The 25,637-nt window shown below is 43.8% G+C and overlaps 2 pseudogenes; both read right to left on the bottom strand.

Moving 5' to 3' along the window:
- Positions 1 to 3,889: 3,889 nt before the first annotated feature.
- LOC136488584 (putative receptor-like protein kinase At3g47110) lies at positions 3,890 to 5,069 on the bottom strand (annotated as a pseudogene).
- A 1,670-nt stretch (positions 5,070 to 6,739) lies between these two features.
- Positions 6,740 to 24,455, bottom strand: LOC136488582 (DNA-directed RNA polymerase II subunit RPB1-like; annotated as a pseudogene).
- Positions 24,456 to 25,637: the final 1,182 nt, after the last annotated feature.

Here is a 25,637-nt window from a genome sequence, read left to right as displayed (position 1 = left end):
GGTTTTGCTAGGTGTGTTGCTATCTCTACCGCAAAAGAGTTATACAACCTAGGTTCCAATCCTATAAATTAGCCTATCAACTAAGCTACGAAAGTAAAGCAATCAACCAAGGTAGCAATGTAAATACGGAAGGTAAAGATGAGATAGAGATGCAAACTCCCATCGATGACTCTAGTATTTTTACCGAGGTATCGAGAAGCGCTCAAGTTTCCCCCTAGTCCTTATTGGAGCCCCTCGCAAGGAATCCCTTGCAAGGGCCAAGATCCCGGTCAGGTAACTCCGTAGATAGCCCCGGGCCTTCCCCACGTGCAAGTGGGTCTTCGGTGTGCCTTTCGGCAAGCCTCTCCCGGACTGCTCCCCGCCGTCTTCACTATCAAGCTTTCGGCCGAACCACCACGGACCTTGTTCCCTTCGGTATACGGTGGCGGCCACACCACAAATGCGGTTGGTGTGATCTCGCAAGACTATAAGCCCCTCCGATGTACAACAATGGTGCGCACAAAGCACCGAGTGATAATAGATGTGCAAACCTCACTAAACACTAGGCCTAAACCTAAAGCAAGCGCATAAGCGGTGGTCTAATCAACCTAAGCACTTCGCAAAGCACCTACGCTAATCATCTAATAAATCACTAAGCACTATGCAAGTGGAGATCACTAAAATGGTGTATCAATACCCTTGGTATGTTTCCTCAGCTCTCCACACTTCAAATGGCCGGTTGAGAGGTTTATTTATAAGCTCCAAGTCAAAACTAGCAGTTGGGGGCAAAAACCTAGCTTTCAGCTAGCGACCGGACGCGGGTCACGCCTTGATCGGACGCATCCGGTCCTCCTGACCGTTGAGCACGCGTGTAGAGATCGGACTCACTGCTGAGTCTGGATACAATCGGACGCTGCACCTTGTGCGTCTGGTTGTCCTGCCATCGTGTCCGGTCATGCTGAGAACGTTGCCGTGATGATGAACAGTGTCACTGTGCGTCACTACTTCGCTCAGCGTCTGGTCATCGCGTTTGTCATTGTGGTTGCACGGGCAATGATCGGATGCGTCCGGTGCCTTCATGGCAGCGTCCGGTCGTCTCTGCCGAGCCCCTTATTCATTCGTTTCTTCATGATCCTTGCGTCCGGCATGGTTCCTATCTTCATGCTTGAACTTTGTTTGATATCTTGGGCCTTCTCTCGTGCTTCTAGGGTCTTGCTTAGGGTGTTGATTGTAGGATCATCAAGTCGCATTTGTCCAAGTCACGTCTTGCTCCCTAATGAAGTACAAAACAATTACATGCAAATTCATTAGTTCAATTTGGTTGTGTTGGTCATCAAACATCAAAATCTAAAGTAAATGGGTCAGGGTCCCTTGTCGCAACCTCTCCTGTTTCCCAAAAAAATAAGGATGTATCCTATGAAATTGTCCTAGCAACCTTGATAATCCTTCTAGAGGAAAAGTCAGCACAAAGATAGAAACGTGTGCAGCACACATGCTCAGCCAGTCAGTCCACTGTGTTGGTTTGTAAAGGGCAAAATCAGCAAGCAGGTTGCTGCTAGGACGTGGTTAGTGGTTGTGCAGCCCATTACGGTAATGCTTTGTCCAGGACATCAATCTGTTCGGACGGCTTCTTTGGTGGCCGCGATGCCCACGAGGCTTTCTTATCCGCTCATATATTTGCTCCCCTTCAGGCCCTGTAATTTCTTTAAAAAAAATATCGCAGCAGCGCTACGAGTCCGTGACTGTGCTCCGCCGTGCCTCCCGCCCGCCTTCCACTCCACCGTGGCGCCTGGCCACATCCCACACTGCTCTGTGCCCCGCATCATGCCCCATTCACCTCGCCCGTCGCAGAAGGAGAAGCAGAAGAGGCCCGCACCTGCACCCCCATCCAGGTGCCCGTAGGAAGGAAGGGGAGGCCTGCGCGCTGTGCCTAGGGTGTATGCTAGACCGTTGCTCTCGATGTCCCCCTAACTCGAGCTTGCTGGCTATCGGAGTTCCCCACCAGGTAGGCTGTGGCTGCCGGCGACGCTATGTTTCAAAGTGTTTCGGGCGTTTCACACTTATGTTTTAAGTGTTTTATCTGGATGTTGCAAAAGTAAATTTGCGATGTTTCATATGTTGCAATGACAATATACGCATGTTTCAAGCCAATGTTTGAAGTGTTTCAGTTGTTTCAGACGCATGTTTCAAGTGTTTTTATCTGGATGTTGTATATGTTTGCTATGGCTGCACACACATGTTTCAAGTGTTTGTTTTCATATGTTTCAGATGTTTTAGACTTATGTTGCAAAAGTGAATCTAGATGTTGTGTATGTTGTTATGCATGTTTTAAGAGTATATTTCAAATGTTTTATCTGTTTCAGTGGACGTTGCAAATGTTTTATCTTTATGTTTCAAAAGTAGATCGGGTCTTGCACATGTTGCAATGTGCGCTGGTGGTTGGCGGACAGCGGCCTAGTGCTGCTACCGGGGCGCCGTCGTGGTTCACGTGCGGGCACGGGATGGGCGTGACAGGCCTGGTGTTGCTGCCCGGGCGCCGCCGCGGTTCATGTGCGGGCGTGGGGGCGCACGATGTGGGCGGGCACGGGGCGTGAGATGCAATGGGGACATACACCGCCTCCGGAGCGGGATTTGGCGCGGGGGCGAAGGGAGTTGCATGCGTCGGGCGCGGGTATGGAAGCTTCCAGATGGACGCCGCGTTCCAGACGTCCAGGCGCTAGTGGTCCCGTTTAATTTAGGCCTATGTAAAGTATGGAGGAGGGCCACTGCCCAACGGCCAGGAGTCCAGACGTGCCTTTACCTGTTCTTCTCATTCCGTCGTTAGGCATGGCCGCCGCACAAAGGGTGCCAGGCAGTCCGTCGTGCTACAAGTGAAGTTCATGATGAGTGTCGTGTATAAGATCTTCACATATTGAGGACAAGTACCCTCTAATATATGTATCTGACAGATAATAACATATACCATTGACAATATTTCTTGTCCAAAAAATTGTAGACAGACATCCAACTGAAGCTGATCAAAGAAGCCATGAATGTCAGTTTCGTCAATCAATTTGTTGTAGAACGGTGGTGCTACTTGCAACGGTGGTCTAATTATACGATTATCTTAGACCAATGGTTATTTGTACTAGAATTTTATCGTGCTAATCAAGACTCGATATTTATGTTTCTTCACATCAAAACTTGAATGATAATCTAATTGTTAATGCTTCGTGAAAACCCATGTAAAATTGATGATTGGATACAAACGGAATGTCACAAACATAGCGCTAAAAAGTATCGTTTTTTAACAATACAACACTTTCAAACTTGAATTATCATGTCATTATTTCTTCCTATTGCAAAGCACGAGCATGATGTAGTAATAAAAACATTGTTTTCGGTAGCCTGTTGGTTCAGTATTATTTTTTACTGTATCTCATTTCGATGTGTCACTTGAACCTCACTGTTTTAAGATGACCGTAAGCAAAACGTGCATAGTTGACTTCTTAGTAACATCATGAAAAATACTTAATGCTAATCTATTGTTACGAAATTTAGTAGTGCTACTGTTTTTACTTCTTCCTCAAAGCTCTACAAATAACCAAGAAAAGCACCGGTACACACAAACTTTGTAGCTTTAAGCAGGATAACACATTTTTTCTTTTGAATAAAAGAAAATACATAGATGTAATGAAAGCAAAGTTCTAATGAAAACAAACTTTGTGTTGAAATGTCTTCAGCTTTGTAGTTCTAATGGAAACACATTTCTTGATCAACAGTGTATTTTTTAGGAAATGGATATTGCCATATTGCTAGTCTCTGGCAATGTCGGGTGCACCAAGCCAGGTTCAGTTTGGCAGCAGACTGTGTGTCTGAATACATGAATAAAGTGCAACATGTCCCCTAACAGTTATATTACTTAAATTACTTAATTGTTTGCCCTTGTTAGGTCTGCGAGATAGCAGTCCCTTATCTTGCGCATCTCAGCTGCAGCATCACTCATGGGCTTTCTCGCTGATGGTGTTAGCTTGGTGCAGGACAGCGCAAGTATAGTGACTGAAGTTATGGCATTTTCAATCTCTTCCCCTCCATTGCTTCTGTGCTGTGGCTTTCTTGCATACGTCTCATCAGTGGACAGCAGTATGAACAATGTCCATCAGCTTCTCTGGAAATGCTATCTCAACAAAGCCCTGTAAGGTCAATCCATCCACAAACATGGCATCGGTTGGGGCCTTCCCTGTAAGCATCTCAAGGAGCAGAACTCCAAAGTTGAAGACATCTCCACACAAGGAGACCTGGCCGCCTTCCTCATATTCTAAAGTGCAAAGAACAAGAAAAAATGTCAATATACTCTATGGAGTACCTGTAAGAGAATGATGCAGTTACATATTTTCAGTTACCTGGAGCCACATATCCTACTGGTCCTCTTATTCCGGTGAAGGTATTCGAATTGATCACAGGATCACCTTCTGAATCAGAAAGAATCTTTGCAATGCCAAAGTCTCCAACACAGGCAACAAAGTCCACATTCAGAAGAATATTGCTTGGCTTCAGGTCACAGTGGACTATCGGGGGCTCGCAATTGTTATGCAAATAGTCCATAGCATCGGCAACATTGACAGCAATGTTCAATCTTTGCAGTAGTGTCAGCCTGGTATAGGTCTGGACACATCTGAATCAGGATTAAGCTCATGTAGCCACTTGTCAAGGCTTTGGTTTGGCATGAACTCGAACACAATGGCTTTGAAATTATTCTGTTTCGAGTCAGAACTAGAGCAGCAGGTTATGACGCTGATCAAGTTACGATGGCGGATCCTACTAAGAGCTTGACACTCAACTACAAAGCTTTTGGAAGAACCTGACTGCTGCAGATCAAAAACCTTAACAGCTACTTCAGTTTCAACGTTTTTCAGTGACAATGTGCCCTTATATACGGGCCCATATCTTCCTCTTCCAATCAAATTGCTACCAAAAAAGCCATTACTTCCTTGGAACAGCTCAGCATAACAAACTTTAGGATATTTATCATCCAAGAAAGAGATGGCTGCTGTTGCCGTTGTTGTAGCATAACAGCACAATAACAGTGAGATGGCTGCTGTTGATATCATAAAGTCCACATATAATGCCCGTTGACTGCATTCAGGTCTCTCTCCTTTTTATTTTGACTGACAAATTTTTCCCATAATTCGTTTATCTTTTTTTCTATCGATAAACTGAACCGGACTCCCGACACTTTGGTATCCTGCTCCGGTGCTCGCAAATCCCAAGTTGGAGAGAGACCTGAATGCAGTCATGAATAATAGATATATATATACAATTCCTTGTTGGACTGAACTAATCGCAAGATCAATCCCGGCAGGGAATACGGCAAGTGTGATCAGAAACACAAGCAGACACATTCTCATATATACCATACTACGGTTAGTCATCATTCTTATATATATAGGGTTAAGTCCAATTTACACTCTCCAACTTGCAGCAAAGTTCGGATTTCAACCTCGAACTTCAAAACCGGACAACTTTGTCCCTCCAACTCTCGAAAAAGTTCAACTTTCCACCTTCTGGGCGGTTTTGCGGATAAACAGTAACTTTTGATATTTTCGGGAGCGCTGAAATTTTATATTATTTTTCCGAGCATCTTACTGTCCTCAAATGAAAAAACTCAAAACTACAAAGTTGTAGATCTCATCGAGGTCTACAATTTATATATAAAAATTATCTTCATCCAACATCGTATTGAAGGGTTTTTTATTTTTTGAAATTTGAGTCTCATCACGTGATAAAATATGGTGCTGAAATTTTATATTATTTTTTCGAGCATCTTACTTTCCTCAAATGAAAAAACTCAAAACTACAAAGTTGTAGATCTCATCGAGGTATACAATTTACGTATAAACATTATCTTCAACCGACATTGTATTGAAGGGTTTTCTATTTTTTGAAATTTGAGTCTCATCACGCGTGAAACAATTTTGTCGCATGATGAGACTCAAATTTCAAAAAATAGAAAACCCTTCAATACGATGTCGGATGAAGATAATTTTTATATGTAAATTGTAGACCTCGATGAGGTCTACAACTTTGTAGTTTTGAGTTTTTTCATTTGAGGACAGTAAGATGATCGAAAAATAATATAAAATTTCAGCACCATATTTTATCGCGTGATTAGACTCAAATTTCAAAAAATAGAAAACCCTTTAATACGATGTCGGATGAAGATAAATTTTATATGTAAATTGTAGATCTCGATGAGATCTACAACTTTGTAGTTTTGAGTTTTTTCATTTGAGGACAGTAAGATGCTCGAAAAAATAATATAAAATTTCGACGCTCCCGAAAATATCAAAAGTTACTGTTCACCCGCAAAACCGCCGAGGAGGTTGAAAGTTGAACTTTTTCGAGAGTTGGAGGGCCAAAGTTGTCCGGTTTTGAAGTTTGAGGTTAAAATCCGAACTTTGCTGCAAGTTGGAGGGTGTAAATTGGACTTAACCCTTATATATACCATACTACGGTTCCTTGTCTGGAAAATATAGCCTTCCACAAAGGTCATATTTGCTCCAAATCACTTACAGACACAGTTTAGCCATTAAAATTTGGAATTCCTGCAAGACACCATTTGATCATTTACATTTGCTACAAGAGTTCGGAACCAGCACTTCATGTAGATTTCAGCCATTCGTCTAAATCATGAGCTCAGCTGTACAAACGCAGAAAGAAACGGAATATTGCAATGGATTCATTTCTTCCTCTGCAGCCATCACCAAACTTTTCTCATCATTCACTGGCTGATCTCACCGTCCTTGTCAACGCCTTGGCCAGTGGAGGACGGGGAGTAGTCAGCCACAGTGGGGGAGTCACTTCTGCTAGGGCTGTGCACAATGTCATCAAATGAAAAATATGTGATTAATAATGCCTTTTATGATGACAGGCAGTTGATGTATTCCTGATGCCGTGTCAGTTTACCTGAAATTTGGAGATGTTGGACTATAATCTGGGCTAGGTCTTCCAGAGTCGTCAATTGGCCTACACAAGTTAGTCAATCCATTAGAAAATCCACAAAACTCAAGGAGAGGACATACGCCTGAAATGGAACACTTTTCTGATAGAAATTCCCCCAAAAAAAAAACTTTTCTAATACACAAATGTGAAGATGCTTGATACAGAGGATCAAGCCTGAATGAGGCTCACCTTGTTGGGCTGTATGATAGAGTTGGTAATGAATATGATGGTGAAGTCGGTGAGTAAGTCGGCGAAGTTGGACTAAAATTTAAAACAGTAATACAAGCAATCAATACATAAATATTAGAACACAGATTGCCACTGTCAGTTGTCAAGGATATATTTGCAACTCTGTAGAATTGTTAGTACCTGTAGTCTGGAGGAGTCTGGCTGTCTAGAGTCATCCTTGGTCTGGTTGGAGAGTAAGTGTTGAAAGAATTGTACTCAGTAGACGAAAGATTGTAGCTTGGTGAAGTTGGGCTGTAGTTTGGCGATGTTGGGCTGTAAATTGGTGAGGTTGGGCTATAACCAAGTGATGCAGGGCTGTAACCAAGTGATGTAGGACTGTACGTAGGTGATGTTGGGCTGTATGAGGGTGACGAAGGACTGTATGATGGAGACGTAGGGCTATAGAATGATGTTGTTGGGCTGTATGAGGGTGATGAAGGACCGTATGATGGAGACATAGGGCTATAGAATGGTGATGTTGGGCTATACGATGCTGATGCTGGACTATACAATGGTGATGTGGGGCTGTATGCAGGCGAAGTGGGAGTATAACTTGGAGAAGAAGGATTATATATTGATGAGCTAGGAGATATAGGATTATAAATTGGAGATGTGGGCGAGTATGATTGAATCTACGAAGAAACTGGAGTCGTAGGGGAGTAAACTGGACTCATGGGCGTGTAAACTGGAGTTGTGGGTGAGTAAACCGGACTTACTGGACTATATGATGTTGAAGTAAAAGCATTCACTGGTGATGCAGCATTGTATGGAGTATATATCGGTGATACAGCCATGTACCTTTCTGACCTGGGAATCGGAGAGTAACCACCTTGTGAAGGAACAGGTGACAACGACATATCTCTGATATATGGCGAAAACGAAGCATATGTATCAATGGGGGAATGCCTAAAATTTGGACTCAGGAGATGACTCGGGGACATCAATCCTTCATGATATGGCGACTCAGAGAGAGGTGAAGGTGTTGATGTGATGCCAAAGTCTAGACCATCCACATAGCTTGGGAGTTGAAGTTCAATGGCCTGCTGCAGCATCTGGTCATTCAGAAATAGTGCGCAGCCTCCAGTACCAATAGGAGCAAGCTGGCCAAGCATAATGTTCTCAGTGACACCTCTCAGGTAGTCAGATTCGGCATGTACAGCAACATCGAGCAAGATATCCACAGTTTCTTCAAAAGAACATCTCATAAGAGGTCCAGTGTCATTGCGATTGATACCATGCCTTCTAATAGCCATCAGATGACCTCTGTATGTCATTGTATCACAAAGAACAGTCAAATGCCTATAATTTGCATAGGCTCCATCAAACGATATGACCGATCGAAGTTCATCCAAAAGAGCTCGACGAACAGCCTCAATTCCAAGAACCTCAATCACTTCAGTCAAATGGTTACTTATTGTTCGTGTAGCATCAACATCCTCATGACACATGATAGCCAAGAGATTGACACCTTCTGTATCAAGCATCCACTCCTCATGTTCTTTGAAACCATCATTCACATCAAATTTGTTAACCTTCACCTCTTTTATAAACACCATGTTAATATCTGGAATGCCTTGAAGAGACATCTCTGCCAACATGTTACTCTCTATCTTCTTGAGGAAAACTTCATCCTCAGCAGATTCATCTAGTATTTCTCCTCTTGAAGCTTCATCATTTATGATGCGCAGGCAAAGAATAAGTTTATCTGCATTGTCATCACTGAATATGCATGATAAAGTCGCCATCAAATTCACGGTTGATCTTATTGGTGATATCAGCCATGCTCAACTTCTTATCAACCATCATCTCACGATTAAGCTCAATACACAGCAGCCAAGGAGAAATCTTATCCGGGTCAATATCCTCATCAGGCATTTCATAATATGACCGGACAAATTCTAAATCCTCTTCAATGATGGTTCCCACAGGATCAAGATCATACCATACTTCAGTGGCATGAGTCACACTGCGCAGTGTGGTGTACTCTAAAGCACATTGGACACTCTTAGCCAATTCTTTCGTCTTGTTCACCTCAGGCTTTAGGTAAACAGACAACGATGGAGTTTTTATCTTCTTGGCAACATTAATGATCTCTCTCAATCTGGGAACTCCAAGAGTAACATTCTTGGCACTGACACCAGCAAAATGGAAGGTATTCAGAGTCATTTGAGTTGCTGGTTCCCCAATGGACTATGCAGCAACACATCCAATCATTTCACTAGGGTCCACCAAAGACTGAGAAAACCTCCAAACAATCTCATCAATAATCCACTCAAATGCTTCCCTTGTAAGCCTGTATTCCCTCAAGACCCTCTTGCTAGCAAATGTGGCATGAAGATGGATATTAAAGAACAAGGTGGCATTCTTTTGAGCCTCAATGCTTATAGCATCATCACCAGACACAACTTTCAGTCTTTCTTGCAGCTTATCTATCGCTTCCACAATTTCTATTGGGTGCATGTCAGAACATGTTCTGATGTCAATCTTGAATGTCTTCTGGGCATTCCAGATAAGCCGCTTGAGGTTGACAGGCATTCCCTCAAGACCATTTGTAGCAATCTCAGTCCAAAGATGGAACCTGTCAGCTTCTAGCTTATGAACCTCCACCTCTAACACACTTCTGAATTCACTAATGGTCTTCAAATCATCCAAATTTGAGTATCCTCTCTTCTATAGACCTATTTGTAGAAAAGGTTCTCTTTTGAGTCTTGTTATTGGAGAAGACCAAAAATAGGTATTGAACCATTTACTTGTAGTGCTACTTAAACGTAGAATGAGTCTTGTATTTTGGGTAGCGGTTGTCGAAGATAGTCTTAGCATAGGGCCAAGAAGGGCTAACATTCTCTTGTGGTTTTGATAGGGAAAAAAACGCTACATCAACGATAAAGCAGCTGATTTTGCACTGAGCTTTATAAGAGATGTTTTATAGGGCTATAGTTGTTGTACCTTTCAAATTATACTCGGAACCACCGGTCCATCACACCTCTGCTTTAGTCTGCTCCATCATGCAGACCTCATGGTGGACTCACTCTCTGCCCTCAGCACATGCATCAGTGTTAGCCTCTGCTTTTCGTCATATCGGACTGAAGTTACTAGGGACGGGTCTACGTAGAATGTAGGGGTTGCGTGCGTACTCACGAAAAAGAAAAAACATTGATTATTATCAAACTTTTACTACATAGGCACTCATATAGTAAAACTATGTATCCACACGAGTGCACAATTGATTTTGGGAGAAAGACGATTTGATTAATAGAGGTGGACATAAAATTTCTCGGTCTCCTAAAATGTGTGGCGATTGGAAGAGGCAGACAAGCCATTTACGGAGGCACTTAGAAAAAACATCTTCTAAAATCAATTAACAAAAACGATGGTGCCTCTAGTTTTGTGTCGGTCTCCGAAGACCTCTGCTACATTTACAGTGACGCTTTTGTGTAGGCAATAATGTACTCTAGGTCCATATCCCCGACAGACCTCTTAAAAGGTCCACCTCAGTACATGTGGACCATCGACATCTGTAAATAGCCTCTAGCCCATCTTAGTCCAATATTAGCTCATAATAATATAAAGAGAAAGAGAAACCATAGTTCTTGTCATACCTATCCCCCACACGCCGTCGCACATCTTTGTCTCTCTGTGTCTACGGACAGCCTCACTCATGTGTCGTGCCCCTCCCTCTCCCTCATTGCCTCTTCCCTCTCCCTCTGTTTTCTACTTAGATTGACCGAGGCAGGCATGTGTAACCATCTCTGAAAATTGTGATTAACAGTGACGTTACCCAGAGGCGGGCATTGACCGCCTTCTAAAACCATAAATCTCTTAGTGCCACTCGATGAATCTGAAAAGGACCAAGTGACGTGGAGGGTTTGAAAATAGAGAATGCTAATTTTTCATAGCATGCTGGATTACTCTCATTTTTTATATAAAACTTATTTTAGAAATAGCTAAATTATTAAATTTGCAATTTACACTACTACAAAAAGCATTTGTAGGGGCGGCTGGTAACCCTTTGTAGGGGCGGTTTGGCCAGCTGCCCCTACCGAACCGTCTCTACAAATCATGCATTTGTAGGGGCGGTTCCCAGGCTGCCCCTACAAATCGATTTGTAGGGGCGGCTAGTACTACAGCTGCCCCCTACAAATACTACAGCCGCCCCTACAAATAGATTTGTAGGGGTGGCTCGTATTACCAGCCGCCCCTACAAATCGATTTGTAGGGGTGGATGTAGTACCAGCCGCCCCTACAAATACCTATTTGTAGGGGCGGTTCAATCTAGAATCGCCCCTACAGTACGTTTTCCCGCAAAAAAATCAAATTTACAATTCAAAATCGCGTTGCCGAACGCCCCGTGACCAACGTTCCGAACCGCATTCACGTTACCGAACGCCCCGCGATCCAAACCGCGTTCGCATTGTCAAACGCCCCGCGACCAGCGTTCGCGTTGCCGAACGCCCCACGACCCTGACTACAAGCACAAGAGTATTATATAAACTACAATTACAAGTCCAATTCAAAAGAATATATACAACACATCATTAAATATACAAATGCCATACACATTGTTATCAACGTCCTAGAGCTAGCCTTTCAGTCTCACGAAGGTGTTGGTACTGAGGATTTGTACCCAAGTCAGACTCTCGGTCATGGTAGGTGCCTTTGACATGTACAATCTGGTCCAATATGAAGTTGCAAAGGTCGCCGACGAGCTCTAAGAGTTGGTCATCCTTGTATGGGTCTCTTTTCATTCCTTTCTCTTCTCTCCACTACAAGAGAACAAGTTTCAGTTTAGTATTTCATACCATATATGAAGTTTTTATACTACGGGTGAAGAGGTTCAAACTTACCCTTAAGGGGTGTCTCCTGTAGGCACCGGTGTTACTCATCATCGAACATATATAGTATCCACAATGTACACTCCCAGGCTTCTGCTTGGGGGCACTATGTGTTTTGCATATGAAAATGTTAAGTAATGCTTTTGACAGCCATGTAACGGAGTACTGAAGAAGTTACACTTACCGCACATAGTGTTTTTATAGCCAGCTTTTTCCTTCCTTGCTAGATCATGCCTTCCGTGATGATTAGTGACATAGAACTTAAATGCCCCATTCGAATTATTTTAGCAAATACAACTTGTTAGAATCCAAAAGTAAATGTTACAAGTACGTATACAAACATATAAGCTACTGAGGATTGTTGATATGTATACGTCTTGAGAATCGATATGAAGTCTTTGTATGTCACCGGGTCCCTATCTATTGAATCAAAGACCCATGCCATGCTCCTCTCGACATCAACGGCTATACAAATCTAGTGATTGCTGCAGGGATTTAATCATAGAACTAGATAAGCCCTTTTGCATCGAATAAAATATATCGAACAAAGCTTTAAGTATAGAATTGAACTTACTCGAAGTTGTATGGTAGCCATATAGTAGAGTGTTGTTAGAGAGTTTTGAAAGCCAGGGCAATGTATGCCGCAACCTTAAGGGACTCTTCCCTTAGTTTCGCCATACGGATGTGCTCTTTCTCCCGAAGAGTCTTTGCAGCAGCTAGCTCTTTGGCATCCAGTGTCCACCGTTTAGGGTAATTAAAATTTGCTTGGGCTATAGCTTGAGGGTCTAGATACCCGGCTTTCACACTTGGCATTTGTTTGACAATGTGCACTTGCATTCTACAAATCACGGCGTGGGTTAGTTACAACAAAATTCAAAGATTACATTCATATCATATCAGGAGGAAGGACTTACAGGCACCACGTGCGAATTAGATTCGTATCCATTTCTCCTAGGTGAAAGCATGTGTGCATGTCATTGAAGTCAAAGACAATTTTCCCGGCTGGGCTTCCAAATGTGTCGATGGGGAAGCATGCTTGTATGAGATCTATGCTCATTGGGAGAACACGCAAGTACCAATCATGGAACCTTCTCATTCCATGTGGTAGGCGCTGGATGTCCCGGTTTGGTAGGAAGGGCTTGCCTCTTTCATATGTTTTTGGGCAATCCTTTGACCATTCGATGGCATCAACATTTGGATACTGCTTTGCAATTTGGTGGAGTTTGCTACTGACGGCCTCCTCAGAACCCCATGATGGGACTTTTTTAACTTGGTTCTCAGGTTTGAACTAGTCATGGGAATACCACTTGGACACCGACGAGACATCTTTGATTGGAAAACTGGCCTTATGTTGATTGGAATCTTCTTTCGGAGTTTCCATTCAGGCACGTCCTCATCTTCTTACGCATCACCTTCTTTAGGAGGCACTCGTTGTTCATGTATCGGCTGTGCTTGTTGTGAAGACTATGGCATCTCATGATGCACTTGCTCGATACGAGCTGGAGAAGGTTGTGGCATCTCATCAGGCACATGCTCGATAGGAGGCGGGGAAGAATGTGGCATCTCAGGAATGTGGGGGTCACAATACGGTGAAAATATCTCCTTGGCCTCAACAACTCGCTCCAAATTTGGGAGAGGGGGAGGCGGCGAAGAAGCAGTCAATATAATGTCCCGTTTGTGCCAGAGGATGAACTACCCCATAACGTCTCCGAGTAACACTAGCCCCTCGGGAGTAGCGTAGTCTATCCTCCACTGCATGAACTCGGGCTTCACTGTATGCACCTCGACCCTAGTGTAGTCCGGCGGTATCTTATTATTGTGGTGTAAGCCACCGGGAGGATGTGCCACACCCGTTGCCACCTCCATCACAGTGTTCTGCCGGCCGCTGAGAAACACCAAGGTGCAACTAGTTGGTTCCCGTATGTGATCGACTGGGGTTGTGGCTGTAGTGGAACCTTGGCTGCTAGGAACTTTCGGAGGGCTGCCAACCAATGCCAGTTCTCCCGGCGGCGTCACTAATATCCGTGGCTCCGTAGATAGTCCTTGCTCCTCCAGCTCCTCCCGGCGGCCTTCACTTGGAGCTCAAGACTAGTCTCCCGGTCTTGGCCATGTTTCTTGTACATGTGCCTGTCCTCTTCGAATCCTTGCTTCCAGGTCATCCTTTTCCCTAGCCCTATGGTGCGGCCTGTGTGCTCCTTGTTTCCAAGCCAAGGCTAAGCTCGCCCCTCTCTCTGGAATGATTGAATGAGCCCATCTCTTTGTTTTCAGCATATTTCAGTATCCTTGATACCGCCTCTTGGGTCTCCGGCTTATCAAACTTAAGATTACTACTGGATTGTTTTGTACTCCTCGCATATATATAGTTCCTTGAGCGTACCTTCAAGTTCATCACATCGATATTCCCAGCAGCTGCAGCCTCTTCATCCATCTTCCTAAACTGCTCTTCCTTAGCATAGTAGCCATCGGGGCCTAGATGATGGTGGTGTTTGTTCCTCTTCGCCAGCTCAGTGTTACGGGCACTGAGCTCCAATGCCTCCAGTGAAGTCTTCTGAGCCACGAGCTCCTCCCATTGACTAGGAGTTATTTTGCCGAACTCGTTGAAGGGAGTTAACCCCTTTTGGATATACTTCATGTTGAGCTCCGACCTCCAACGTCGGAATGACTCTCCCATCATCCTGATAGCATTTTTTTACCAATTCGTGCTTACCCTCCGGAAATCTAAAATTGACCTTCAGCTGCCTATCCCATACTGCATTCTTTATGTTCTCTGGTACCTCTTTCCAGTTAGGGATTGCTGGGTTCAATTTATCTCTTACTAGGGCCCCAATCGCATTACGGAATCATCCTCTTAATTCCTTTGGCTCAAGGATCTCCCCTGCTGGCCCGACCTCTGGTATCACACGGCAAGCCTTATCTGGATATAGATTTCCTTTTCTATCCCCTCGTTTCCACTTAGGCTTGGTAGTCATGGTTGTGTCTTGAGGTTGTGGCGCAGAGGCATTGTGATCCGTCTTTGTGGCTGTTGCCTCTGCTCTCCTTTCCTCTACTCCATCTTGTTCAGCGAGATGTCACGGAGATCGATGTTGTCTTTTCTGAGTTTCAGTAGGGACCTGTATATAGGACAGGTCAAAGTGTTAGCAGAGGTAACACAGCCAAAGCTTTAGCAAAATTTACAAGCTAAGACTTTTTCCCTACCTCCTCGTTCGGGTCAAAATCCTTGTCCAAATCTTCCTCCGTTGGCCTCCTTCTGGCTTCACGTGGGAAAGGATCCTCGGGACTTACATATCCCTCTTCAGAGTCATCATCATCATCATCCTCTTCTTCTTCGCCTTCTGCAGCCTCTCCTGCTCTTCCTTCTGCTCCCCCTTCCTCCTCGTCACACTGCTCCTGAGTAAGCATCACTTCTAGATCCTTTTCTAACTCATTATCGAACTGCTCCTGAGTTAGCTGGTCCTCTAGTGCTTGCTCCTCATAGGTTGGCTGCTCATCATGCTCAAGGCATCGGGTTGCACTGTCTAGTGTCCGCGACATTATTTCGCGCTTTGTTCTAATAGATGCAAGAAAGTGTACTTTAGAAACATGTCAAAAATATATATATATATATAAAACTAGTAGTAGCAGTAGTAGAGGCCTTAGAAACATGTCAATCATCATTTGATCATGAACTTGGAGCATCAAGGCATCATAACAGAGAAGAGAGGAGAAGGTAATGTAGGGGCGGCTGCTAATGATGCCAAGTTCCTCACAAGTTCTTGATCATCAGCTCATATTCCATATAATGTATGGACTTAGACAATTTCATCATTGGCAAAATAAAGGAGAGGAGAGGAGAGGGGAGATTTGTTAAAAAAAAAGCAATAGCTGCTTAACAAACATAGTGCAGCAGCTGATGGTAAAAGACAGGACAACAAGTCCTGGGCGAGTCCTGGGAGATTTGGCAAAAAAAAAGCAACAACAGCCAACAGTTAGTAGCTAGAAGTAGCAAGTAGTAGTAGTAAGTAGAAAGTAGTAGAGTAGAGTAAGTGTAGCAGTAGAGTGGTATTAGTAGAGTAAGAGCAGCAGCCACTTAGGAGTAGCAAGTAGTAAGAGGGGTAGTAGGAGTAGTAAGAGGAGGAGTAGTAGGAGTAGTAAGAGGAGGAGTAGGAGTAGTAAGAGAGGTGAGGAGAAGAGAGAAGAGAGGTCTGCACATTATTTAAATCAGAATAGGAGCAACTGCTACTGCAAAACAAGAGAGAAGAGAGGAGAATAGAGAAGAGAGGTGAGTAGAAGGGAGAAGAGAGAAGAGAGGTCTGCATATCATTTAACTCAGCAAAGGAGCAGCTGCTACTGCCAAACAAGAGAGAAGAGAGGAGAAGATAGAAGAGAGGAGAAGAGAGGTGAGAGAAGAGAGAATAGAGGTCTGCACATTATTTAAATCAGAATAGGAGCAACTGTTGCTGCCAAACAAGAGAGAAGAGAGGAGAAAATAGAAGAGAGGAGAAGAAAGGTGAGTAGAAGAGAGAAGAGAGGTATGCATATAATTTAACTTAGCAAAGGAGCAGCAGTTGCTACCAAACAAGAGAGAAGTGAGGACAAGAGAGGTGAGGAGAAGAGAGAAGAGAGGTCTGCATATCATTTAACTCAGCAAAGGAGCAGCAGCTGCTGCCAAACAAGAATTGCTAGGATAGCAACAACAAAAAGTAGCAGCGCAGCTATTGCCATATAGGAGAGTAGTAGAAGCAGCAGCTGTTGCAAATGACAGGAAATGAGTTCAAGCACTTAAGCAGTAGAAAAACAGCAAGACATGATAAGTTAACTAAAAAAATGACTGGTAACTCAACCTTTCTAATGCTAGTAACTTCTAATAGCAAGACATGACAATACAAGTCCCAAACTAAGTGTGGAAGGATAAGAACCATTGCTCAAGTAGACAGCTAGGTGTGGAAGGATATCAAGAAGCATAACCAAACTAAGCAGGTTTAGTAGCAAGAGGAGTAGTAGGAGTAGTAAGAGGAGTAGTAGGAGTAGTAAGAGGAGTAGTAGTAGGAGTAGTAAGAGGAGGAGGAGTAGGAGTAGTAAGAGAGGTGAGGAGAAGAGAGAAAAGAGGTCTGCACATTATTTAAATCAGAATAGGAGCAACTGCTGCTGCCAAACAAGAGAGAAGAGAGGATAATAGAGAAGAGAGGTGAGTAGAAGGGAGAAGAGAGAAGAGAGGTTTGCATATCATTTAACTCAGCAAAGGAGCAGCTGCTACTGCCAAACAAGAGAGAAGAGAGGAGAAGAGAGGTGAGAGAAGAGAGGTCTACACATTATTTAAATCAGAATAGGAGCAAATGCTACTGCCAAACAAGAGAGAAGAGAGGAGAAAATAGAAGAGAGGAGAAGAGAGGTGAGTAGAAGAGAGAAGAGAGGCCTGCATATAATTTAACTTAGCAAAGGAGTAGCAGCTGCTGCCAAACAAGAGAGAAGAGAGGACAAGAGAGGTGAGGAGAAGAGAGAAGAGAGGTCTGCATATCATTTAACTCAGCAAAGGAGTAGCAGCTACTGCCAAACAAGAATTGCTGGATAGCAACAAAAAAAAAGTAGTAGCGCAGCTATTGCCATATAGGAGAGTAGTAGAAGCAGCAACTGTTGCAAATATAAAAGCATATATTAAAACAGTTGGCATATATAAAAGTTGCGCAAAATAAAGAGTAGTCAGCATGTTGGCTCACAGTTTAGAATAGATGAAAACAGCACATACATTTAGATAAAAGTTGGGGAAAATAAAGAGTAGTCACATGTTGGCTCACAGTTTAGAATAGATAAAATAGTGTACTCATGAGAATGAATATTTAGATGGTTCGATTGTTGTAGTAAGATCATGTATGGGACATGAGTGCCATCTAGGTTACTCTTTCTGAAGCATCAAGTGTAGTGATCTCAAGTGGCATCATGAGGTTGGTCATGATTTTGACACAGTCAAGATGTGCAGGCTCCTATCTCATAGTCTACATATACCATATAACAATGACTGAACCAAGAATTCAATTGGCTTTTAGAAATAAGAAAAAGATAACAATCGATAAAGAACATGTATTCTGTGACCTATCGAGCAGCACTTTTTTTCTTTCAACCTCTAAAAGCAACAAATCTAGATGAGTAACTGAAAAAGAATGTCGGCAACAAAAAATTTCTTGCATGGGCTCAATTCAGAACTTGAAAAAATATACAAAAATCTGAGCCAATTTTTCTAATATATGCAGAAGTGTTTACTAAATCCATCAGGTTATCAAAAACCACTTGCCATGCATTAGTTGATAGCCATTCAATGTCTACAAGTCATTTAATCTCTCAGCCAGGCCCTCTGGAACGATGCATCTATGGTCACTAATCGAGTTCTTAGAAACGAAGTACACAACAGACAATGAAAAAAAGAAGTTTCTTCCTCGCTAGTTAATTTCTTAAGATACCAAAATAAATAGACAGAACTCAAGATACACGAAACTGGGAACTCACAATCCAAAATTAAGGAGACCAAACTCAATATCCCAAATCAATTGCCTGATTCCTCACTAGTTAGTTATTCCCCATTGACCTCTGGCATTACGCATAGACCACATCCATCTGCCCCTACCCCTACTGTTTGAGTCGTCGGTCGCAGATCGACCGCGAATGAACGACGCACTTCACAAGAGAACTAGGGAAAAGAACCCTAACCTGATCTCGAGCACTCAACGCAGTCAATGGTCTTCATGAAGTCCTCGTCCTTGGAACCCTAACTTCGACGAGCGCACATCGAGGATGGTGACCTAGATGACCGCGTCATAGGGATGACGGCAGCGACTGAAGTGCGGACGGCAACCTGGACGAGCTTGCGACAGGGACAGCGGCGATGGGTACCTCAACGAGCAGCGGACAAACTTTTATATATGCCGGTGGAAACCCTAGGGAGGTGCACCGCCGGCCGATCGAAAACCCTAGGGCGGGGAGGAGCAGGCGCACGGGTGCGGGGAGGGGGCGCGCGGGTGCGGAGATGGGGCGCGTGGGTGCGGGGAAGGGGTGCGGGCCGACATCGGCGGGGAAGGGGCGCGGGCCGGAGTCGACGGGGCAGCCTGACGGCGTCGGAGGAGAAGAGAGCGCCCAACAGCAGACAACACCCGTGCGCCCTTGGATTTATAGTCGGGATTATTTGTAGGGGCGGTTCCTGATCCAGCCACCCATATAAATACATTTGTAGGGGTGGTTCCTGATCCAACCTCCCCTACAAATATTTTTTATTTTTTTAAATTATTAATTCTGTATTATAAAACCAATTGTGTATATATAAAACAATTATGACCAAAATAAAAGTAATATAAAAATAATTGTGTATATGCACAAATATAATATTTTGTATTATTCTATATATAAAGAAATATATATATAAACAATTGTAGTCAAAACAATATAGAAAACAAAAAACAAAAATTAAAAATTTGAATTTTAAAACTTCGACTACAATTTTATGACATTAAATGAAATAAAATAAAAATGTTGTAAACATAAAAGTTGTATAACTCATCAACATGTACAACTTTTATTTTGGTCATCTTGTCATGTGACTTTGTTTGAACGATTCAAATTTTGAAATTCAAATAATTTCAAATTGAAATAATATTTTAAAAGAGTAAATGATTTCAGATGAAAAACTCATGAATACCAAAGTTGTAGAACTCATCAATATGTACAACTTTTACTTTGATCATAGTTTCATTTGACCAAATTTGAATAGTTGAAATTTTGGATTTCAATAATTGGCAACTTCAAACAAGATTTTGAAACCTTAAATGATTTCAACAATAAAAGTCATGAACATAAAAGTTGTTGAACTCATCACTATCTACAACTTTTATTTTGGTCATTTCTTCATGTGACAAAGTATTAGTAAACATTATTTATAAATTCACATATAACTCATAGTTTCCAAAACTATACGAGAAACATGTTGATTTGTGAACAATGTTTAATATCACTTTGTTAGATGAATAAATGATCAAAATAAAAGTTGTAGATCTTGATGAGTTATACAACTTTGGTATTCAATACTTTTTCAGCTGAAATCATTTAATGGTTGAAAATCTCGTTCGAACTTGTCATTTTTTTTAATTTGAAAATTTGAAGTGCTCAAACTTTGTCAAATGAAAAGAATGACCAAATCAACAGACTAACTTGATAGGGCAGGATTTTAGAAAATTTTAGGAAAAATCATCACATTTGGAGTTAGTATGGGAGAGAAAGACTAGTTACAAATTTTACCCAGAGATTAAAAAGTAAAAGCACAACTGTTCATGATGATCAATGATGAACAAGTGTGATTTCTCTTTTTAATCTGTGGCAGAAACTTGTAACTAGTTTTTCTTCCTCATACTAACTCCAAATGTTATGGGTTTTTTCCTAAATTTTCTAAAATTATGCTCTATCATTTTAGTCTAGTCATCTATCTTTGTCACTAATTTTGAACAATTCAAATTTTAAATTTCAGAAAATGACAACTTCAAACCTGATTTTCAAACACTAAATGATTTCAGCTGTAAAGGTGATGAATATAAAATTTGTATAACTCGTAAAGATCTCCTACTTTTATTTTGGTCATTTCTTCATTTCATAAAGTGTTAAATGATTTCATAAAATTTTAGTAGTAATAGAGTGGATGTTCAAATAGAGTCATCTGGATGTTGCAAAGGGTAGTCTCACACACATGCATAAATGTAGTCTCACATACATACAAAAATATGTAGTCTTACACACGTACATAAATATATAGTCTCACGCGCATCTATAAATGAAGTCTTACAAACACACGCATAAACACTCCACGTTCAACAACTAGCTAGCCCACTATAACGACTTTCCCCTTGACACATTTTCGTTCCCATGGCAATATGTCTTTGGGGAGGTTCTTTTCCACAACACTGATCTTCTTAGGAAAGTCTGTGAATAGCAGCATCTCATCGTAGTTATTGTAAGCTTCAACATCGTCCATGCCATCAACTCCAATAATATGCTATTTTCTAGAGGCAACCACGTGCTTTGTCTTCTTCTTCAGGGGGAGGTTACTTTGTGGGTCAGACATATAGAAAACTTGTGCGACATGTGAAGCAAGCACCCAAGGGTCATCTGGGTAGCCTAGATTCTTGAGGTCCAGGACTCTCAATCTGATCTTGTTCAGTTGGTGTTGTTTGATCCAGCGACATCGAAACAGGGCCACCGTTATATCCCTTCCATAGTCAAGTTCCCATATCTCTTCAATGATGCCAAAGTATTGGATCTTTCGCCCCAATCCATCGAGAGCCTCTATTCGAACGTCGCTGTTTTGGTTCACATATTTACTATCCTTTGCGTGGGTATAGTACGTATACCCATTGATGTCATAAGCATTCCAAGATGTCACTTATCTCGATGGCTCCTCCGCTAACCTATTGATGGTAATAGAGTCTATGGTTTCTCTAGGCGGTATGTTTTGGTCCTTCAACCATGTAGTTAGTCATTGCTTGTGTTGTTTCATGACCCAATCATCCGAACGACTATTTCTCTCCACCATAATTATAGCCAAGTGTTCATCAATATACGGTTGCATCAGTTGTGTACTCTGCAAGACACTGTAATGCGCCCGACTCACCTCTTTGTAATCATGGTTGATCAACACTTTTCTACCACTAGTGCCCTTCCCAGCCAGCCTACCCTTGTGACGAGAATCAGGTTTACCAATCTCTTTCTGTACTTTTAGGTACTCTTGACAGCACTCGACGACTTCTTCAGTACTGTAACCCTCTATCATGGAGCCCTCTTGGTATGCTCGATTATGCACGTATCGACTTAGAACTGACATGAATCGCTCGTAGGACCACATTTCATACAAGTAGCAAGGGCCCAGCGTCTGTATTTGATGAACCATGTGAATCATGAGATGTGGCATTATATAAAAAAAGCAGGAGGTAAATACATCTCCAGTTGATTTTGTGTCTCCACCACAAATTCATGTAGGTCACTCAGCTCTTGCTTGCTAATCGTCTTCTATGAGATCTTCGAAAAGAAGTAGCACATGCGGGTGATGGTCATTTTCAAGAACTTTGGCTTTATAGCCCTGATTGCAATAGGTAGAAACATTATCAGTATCACATGGCAATCGTGAGCCTTGCAGTGTGTTATTTACAAGTCCTTCATCGATACTAGCTTCTTCACATTTGCTGAAAATTCAGTCGGGACTTTGATCCCCCTTAGGAAAGTGCATATAGCTCTCTTCTCGTCTAGTGTTAGGTTGAAGCACGCCATGGGCTGTGGGGGTATTAACCCCTATACCCTTACGGCTAGGCTTGGGCCGGCCTAGATCGGTGGGTCCGGTCCACCAAAAGACGACGCGCGGCCCGGCCAACCTGTTCGGAGTCCCACGTAAGGAGTCAAGGCAGATTTGGCGATCAAGCAAGATCCTGGTCGGTTAGAATAGGAATCCTTATCCGGCCACATCTGGCAATTGTAACTGGCTAGGATTAGTTTCCAGATCTGTAACCCTACACCTCGGACTATATAAGGCGGGTAGGGGACCCCTCTAAAAATCATCTCTCATTGACATACAGCAATACAATCAGACGCAGGACGTAGGTATTACGCCTTCTTGGCGGCCGAACCTGGATAAAACCTCGTGTCTGTCTTGCGTCACCGTCTTGTTTGTGGCTTGCGCATCTGTCTACCGACAATCTACTACCTTGGGCATACCCCTAGGTAGACTGCTGACCATATTTCGTCGACAGTGGCGTGCTAGGTAGGGGGTGTGCGTACTGCTCTCCAAGAAAATAAGATGGTCATCATCTCTGGCTCCATGGCTACGCCGAATGGCCTCATGTTCACCGTTGGTCAGATCACCTGGACCACCGGCTCCGACGACTTCATCGCCATGACCACGGAGGAGCCATGGATTCAGTCTGCGCGACCTCTGCCTCACCTACATCAGCTATGGCTCCGACCATGGTGGATACGGCTCTGACCACAACGGATACGGCTCCAACCACGATGGATCTGGCTCCGACCATGGTACATCTGGCTCCGACCACGCCCGCATCACCTTCAGCCACGCCAACAACCCATCATCCGCTTCCTTGCTACAAAGGGAAGCAGATTAACAACACCGACCTGCTCGACTCCATCGATCAGGTCGGCACCAAACTCACTGAAACCCTAGCTTTGGTAAGTACGATTCAAAGTCAACCTAATGAGCAGGTAACCACACCCCACAACAGATCTACCCGACTAGCTCGGGCCAGTCGTCTTGCACGACCTAGTACAGATCTCGTGGTCATATCTACTCCTGAAGGGCGCTCCGCTCGTCGCCGGCCAGCCTCCACGACGGGTCTCTGGCTCTCTAAGTACGAAGCCTCGATGGAGAACTACCAGGCCCAGCCCTACAGCCTACGAAACACTGCCTCCAACTACGCATATAACATACGACGCTGCTCGGATCTAGGTTTTGTACATCAGCCTCAGCCGAGGCCAAGCAACTTCGTTAACATGATCCGGATTGAGGATTATCAAGAAGGATCCGTCCACACGGTCCAAGAGGGTGACTCCAGCTCCTCGTCTGGCGTCGCATCTAATGCCTCCTTCCACACCGAGCTCTAGCATCACGACGATGAAGGCGTCGAATACGATCTGGATATCCCAGACCACGCCCTAGGTTTCCTGCAATTCCTGTCTTTCCCACCAAGGTGAGGTGGTTTGATCAACGTTGTTAGCAATGACGAACCACCAGTAGTTAGCGAAACAGAACAAGAAAGGATTGCATGTGAGGCATGCAATATTGACCAGTTTAATCGCTGGCAAATCGAAGCTAAAGCAGAAGAGGAGGCACGACGCATAAGGGTCCAACCACGTGACCTCAACAATGCTTTCAACAGGGTGGGGGACAAATAGGTCTTTAGGACTCCAAGCACCAACGTAGCCGTCGCCATGGCGACAATGCAACGGCTACCCAACACCCCGGAAACCTAGGCAGTTCACGATGATATACAAGCTTATCTGACGGCTGCTATGGCTCAGACCGCAGAGATGGCGAATCAAGCCTGGGCTCCATCCATTTCAGTCGAGTCAAGCCACAGCCGCCAATACTCAAGTCGCTCACAGCCACTCAACCAACGTGGCTCGTGCAACAACGACCCATCAGACAACTATCAAGGTGGAAACGGTGGTCATGATGGTGGTCGGGACGACAACCGCCGTCAGGAGGACAACCGCCACGACGTTTGGGATGACAACCACCAAGATAACTGTGATAATCACCGCAATCACAGGGTTAATCAGGATGGCAACTGGGATCGCCGTGATGGCAATAATGATCTCTGCCGCTACCTCGAGGAACGCGATTTGCGCGGTCGCATCAACCAGAGAGCCAATGATCGAGCATCCCATGAAAGTTATCGCCGTATGGAATATGACACTGCCCATGGCCCGCTGGGTCTGAAGCAGTTTACTCCGCACCTTCGCTAAGTCATATGGCCCAAGAACTTCAAGCTCGAGAAACTTCAGAAGTACGACAGCAAGGAGAACCCCAAATTATGGGTCATGCTCTACAAAACTACATGCAGATTAGCCATGGCTGACGAGCACGTCATGTCTAACTACTTCCCAGTCGCTGTTGGCCATGCAGGTCACCAATGGCTGGTCAACTTGCTGGCGAACTACTTTGATTCTTGGCAAGAGCTCAAGTAGGCTTTCATTAACAATTTCATTGCAACTTGTGAGCAACCGGGAAACAAATACAATCTGCAACGGATTCGAGATCGGAAAGATGAGCCACTGCGCGAGTACGTCCAGCGTTTCTCAGAGATGCGCATCAAGGTCCCGTCAATCTCTGACAACAAGGCAATTGAGGCTTTCATCACTGGCCTTCGCTTCCATGATGCCCTAAGGGACAAGCTCCTACGCAAGAGGCCCGAATCGGTTATAGTGCTCCTGGCCACCGCTAAGAAATATGCAGATGCCGACGACGCTAAAAAAATAATTATCGAAGAAGTGGCAAGGGTTCCACACTCCGACCACCCCCCACACCGCGACGACTACCGCAACAACCGTGGTCGGAATGACAATTTTGACCGCCGCAACCAGCGCAACGACTCCCGCAACCACCGCGACCAACGTAATCAGCGGCGTAATCGCCGTGACGATTACAGGGGCAAGCGTGCTCGGGAAGACGACGGCGAGGTCAACACCGTTAAAAAAGGTGGCGGGCGTCGTAACTATGAAGACGACTACGCCAAAGCATTGAAAGGACCCTGCCAGCTCCATCCTAAGTCAAACCATACCATGGAGAATTGCCACATTCTCAAGTCCATCTACATGTGTCAACAGGCTCCGGACACGTCCGACAAGCCTAATGACATGGGGGAACAAGGTAACTAGGACAACGATGATGAAGACACAGATCCTCGTCACAAGTACGTCAAGCCAACCAATCGCGTGCACACCATCATCGGCGGCAAAGTGTCCATCGAGACCAAACGAGAACGCAAGTTGCTCGCCCACGCTTGCTTGAACGTGGCCAACACCGACAATCTCCTCACCGATCAGCGGCTCCCTCCATGGTCTCACCGTGAAATCTCCTTCAGCAGAAAGGACCAATGGGTCGCA

This window comes from Miscanthus floridulus, chromosome 10, assembly GCF_019320115.1.
Source record: "Miscanthus floridulus cultivar M001 chromosome 10, ASM1932011v1, whole genome shotgun sequence".
Taxonomy (NCBI): domain Eukaryota; kingdom Viridiplantae; phylum Streptophyta; class Magnoliopsida; order Poales; family Poaceae; genus Miscanthus; species Miscanthus floridulus.
This window is presented reverse-complemented; position numbering and strand designations above follow the sequence as displayed.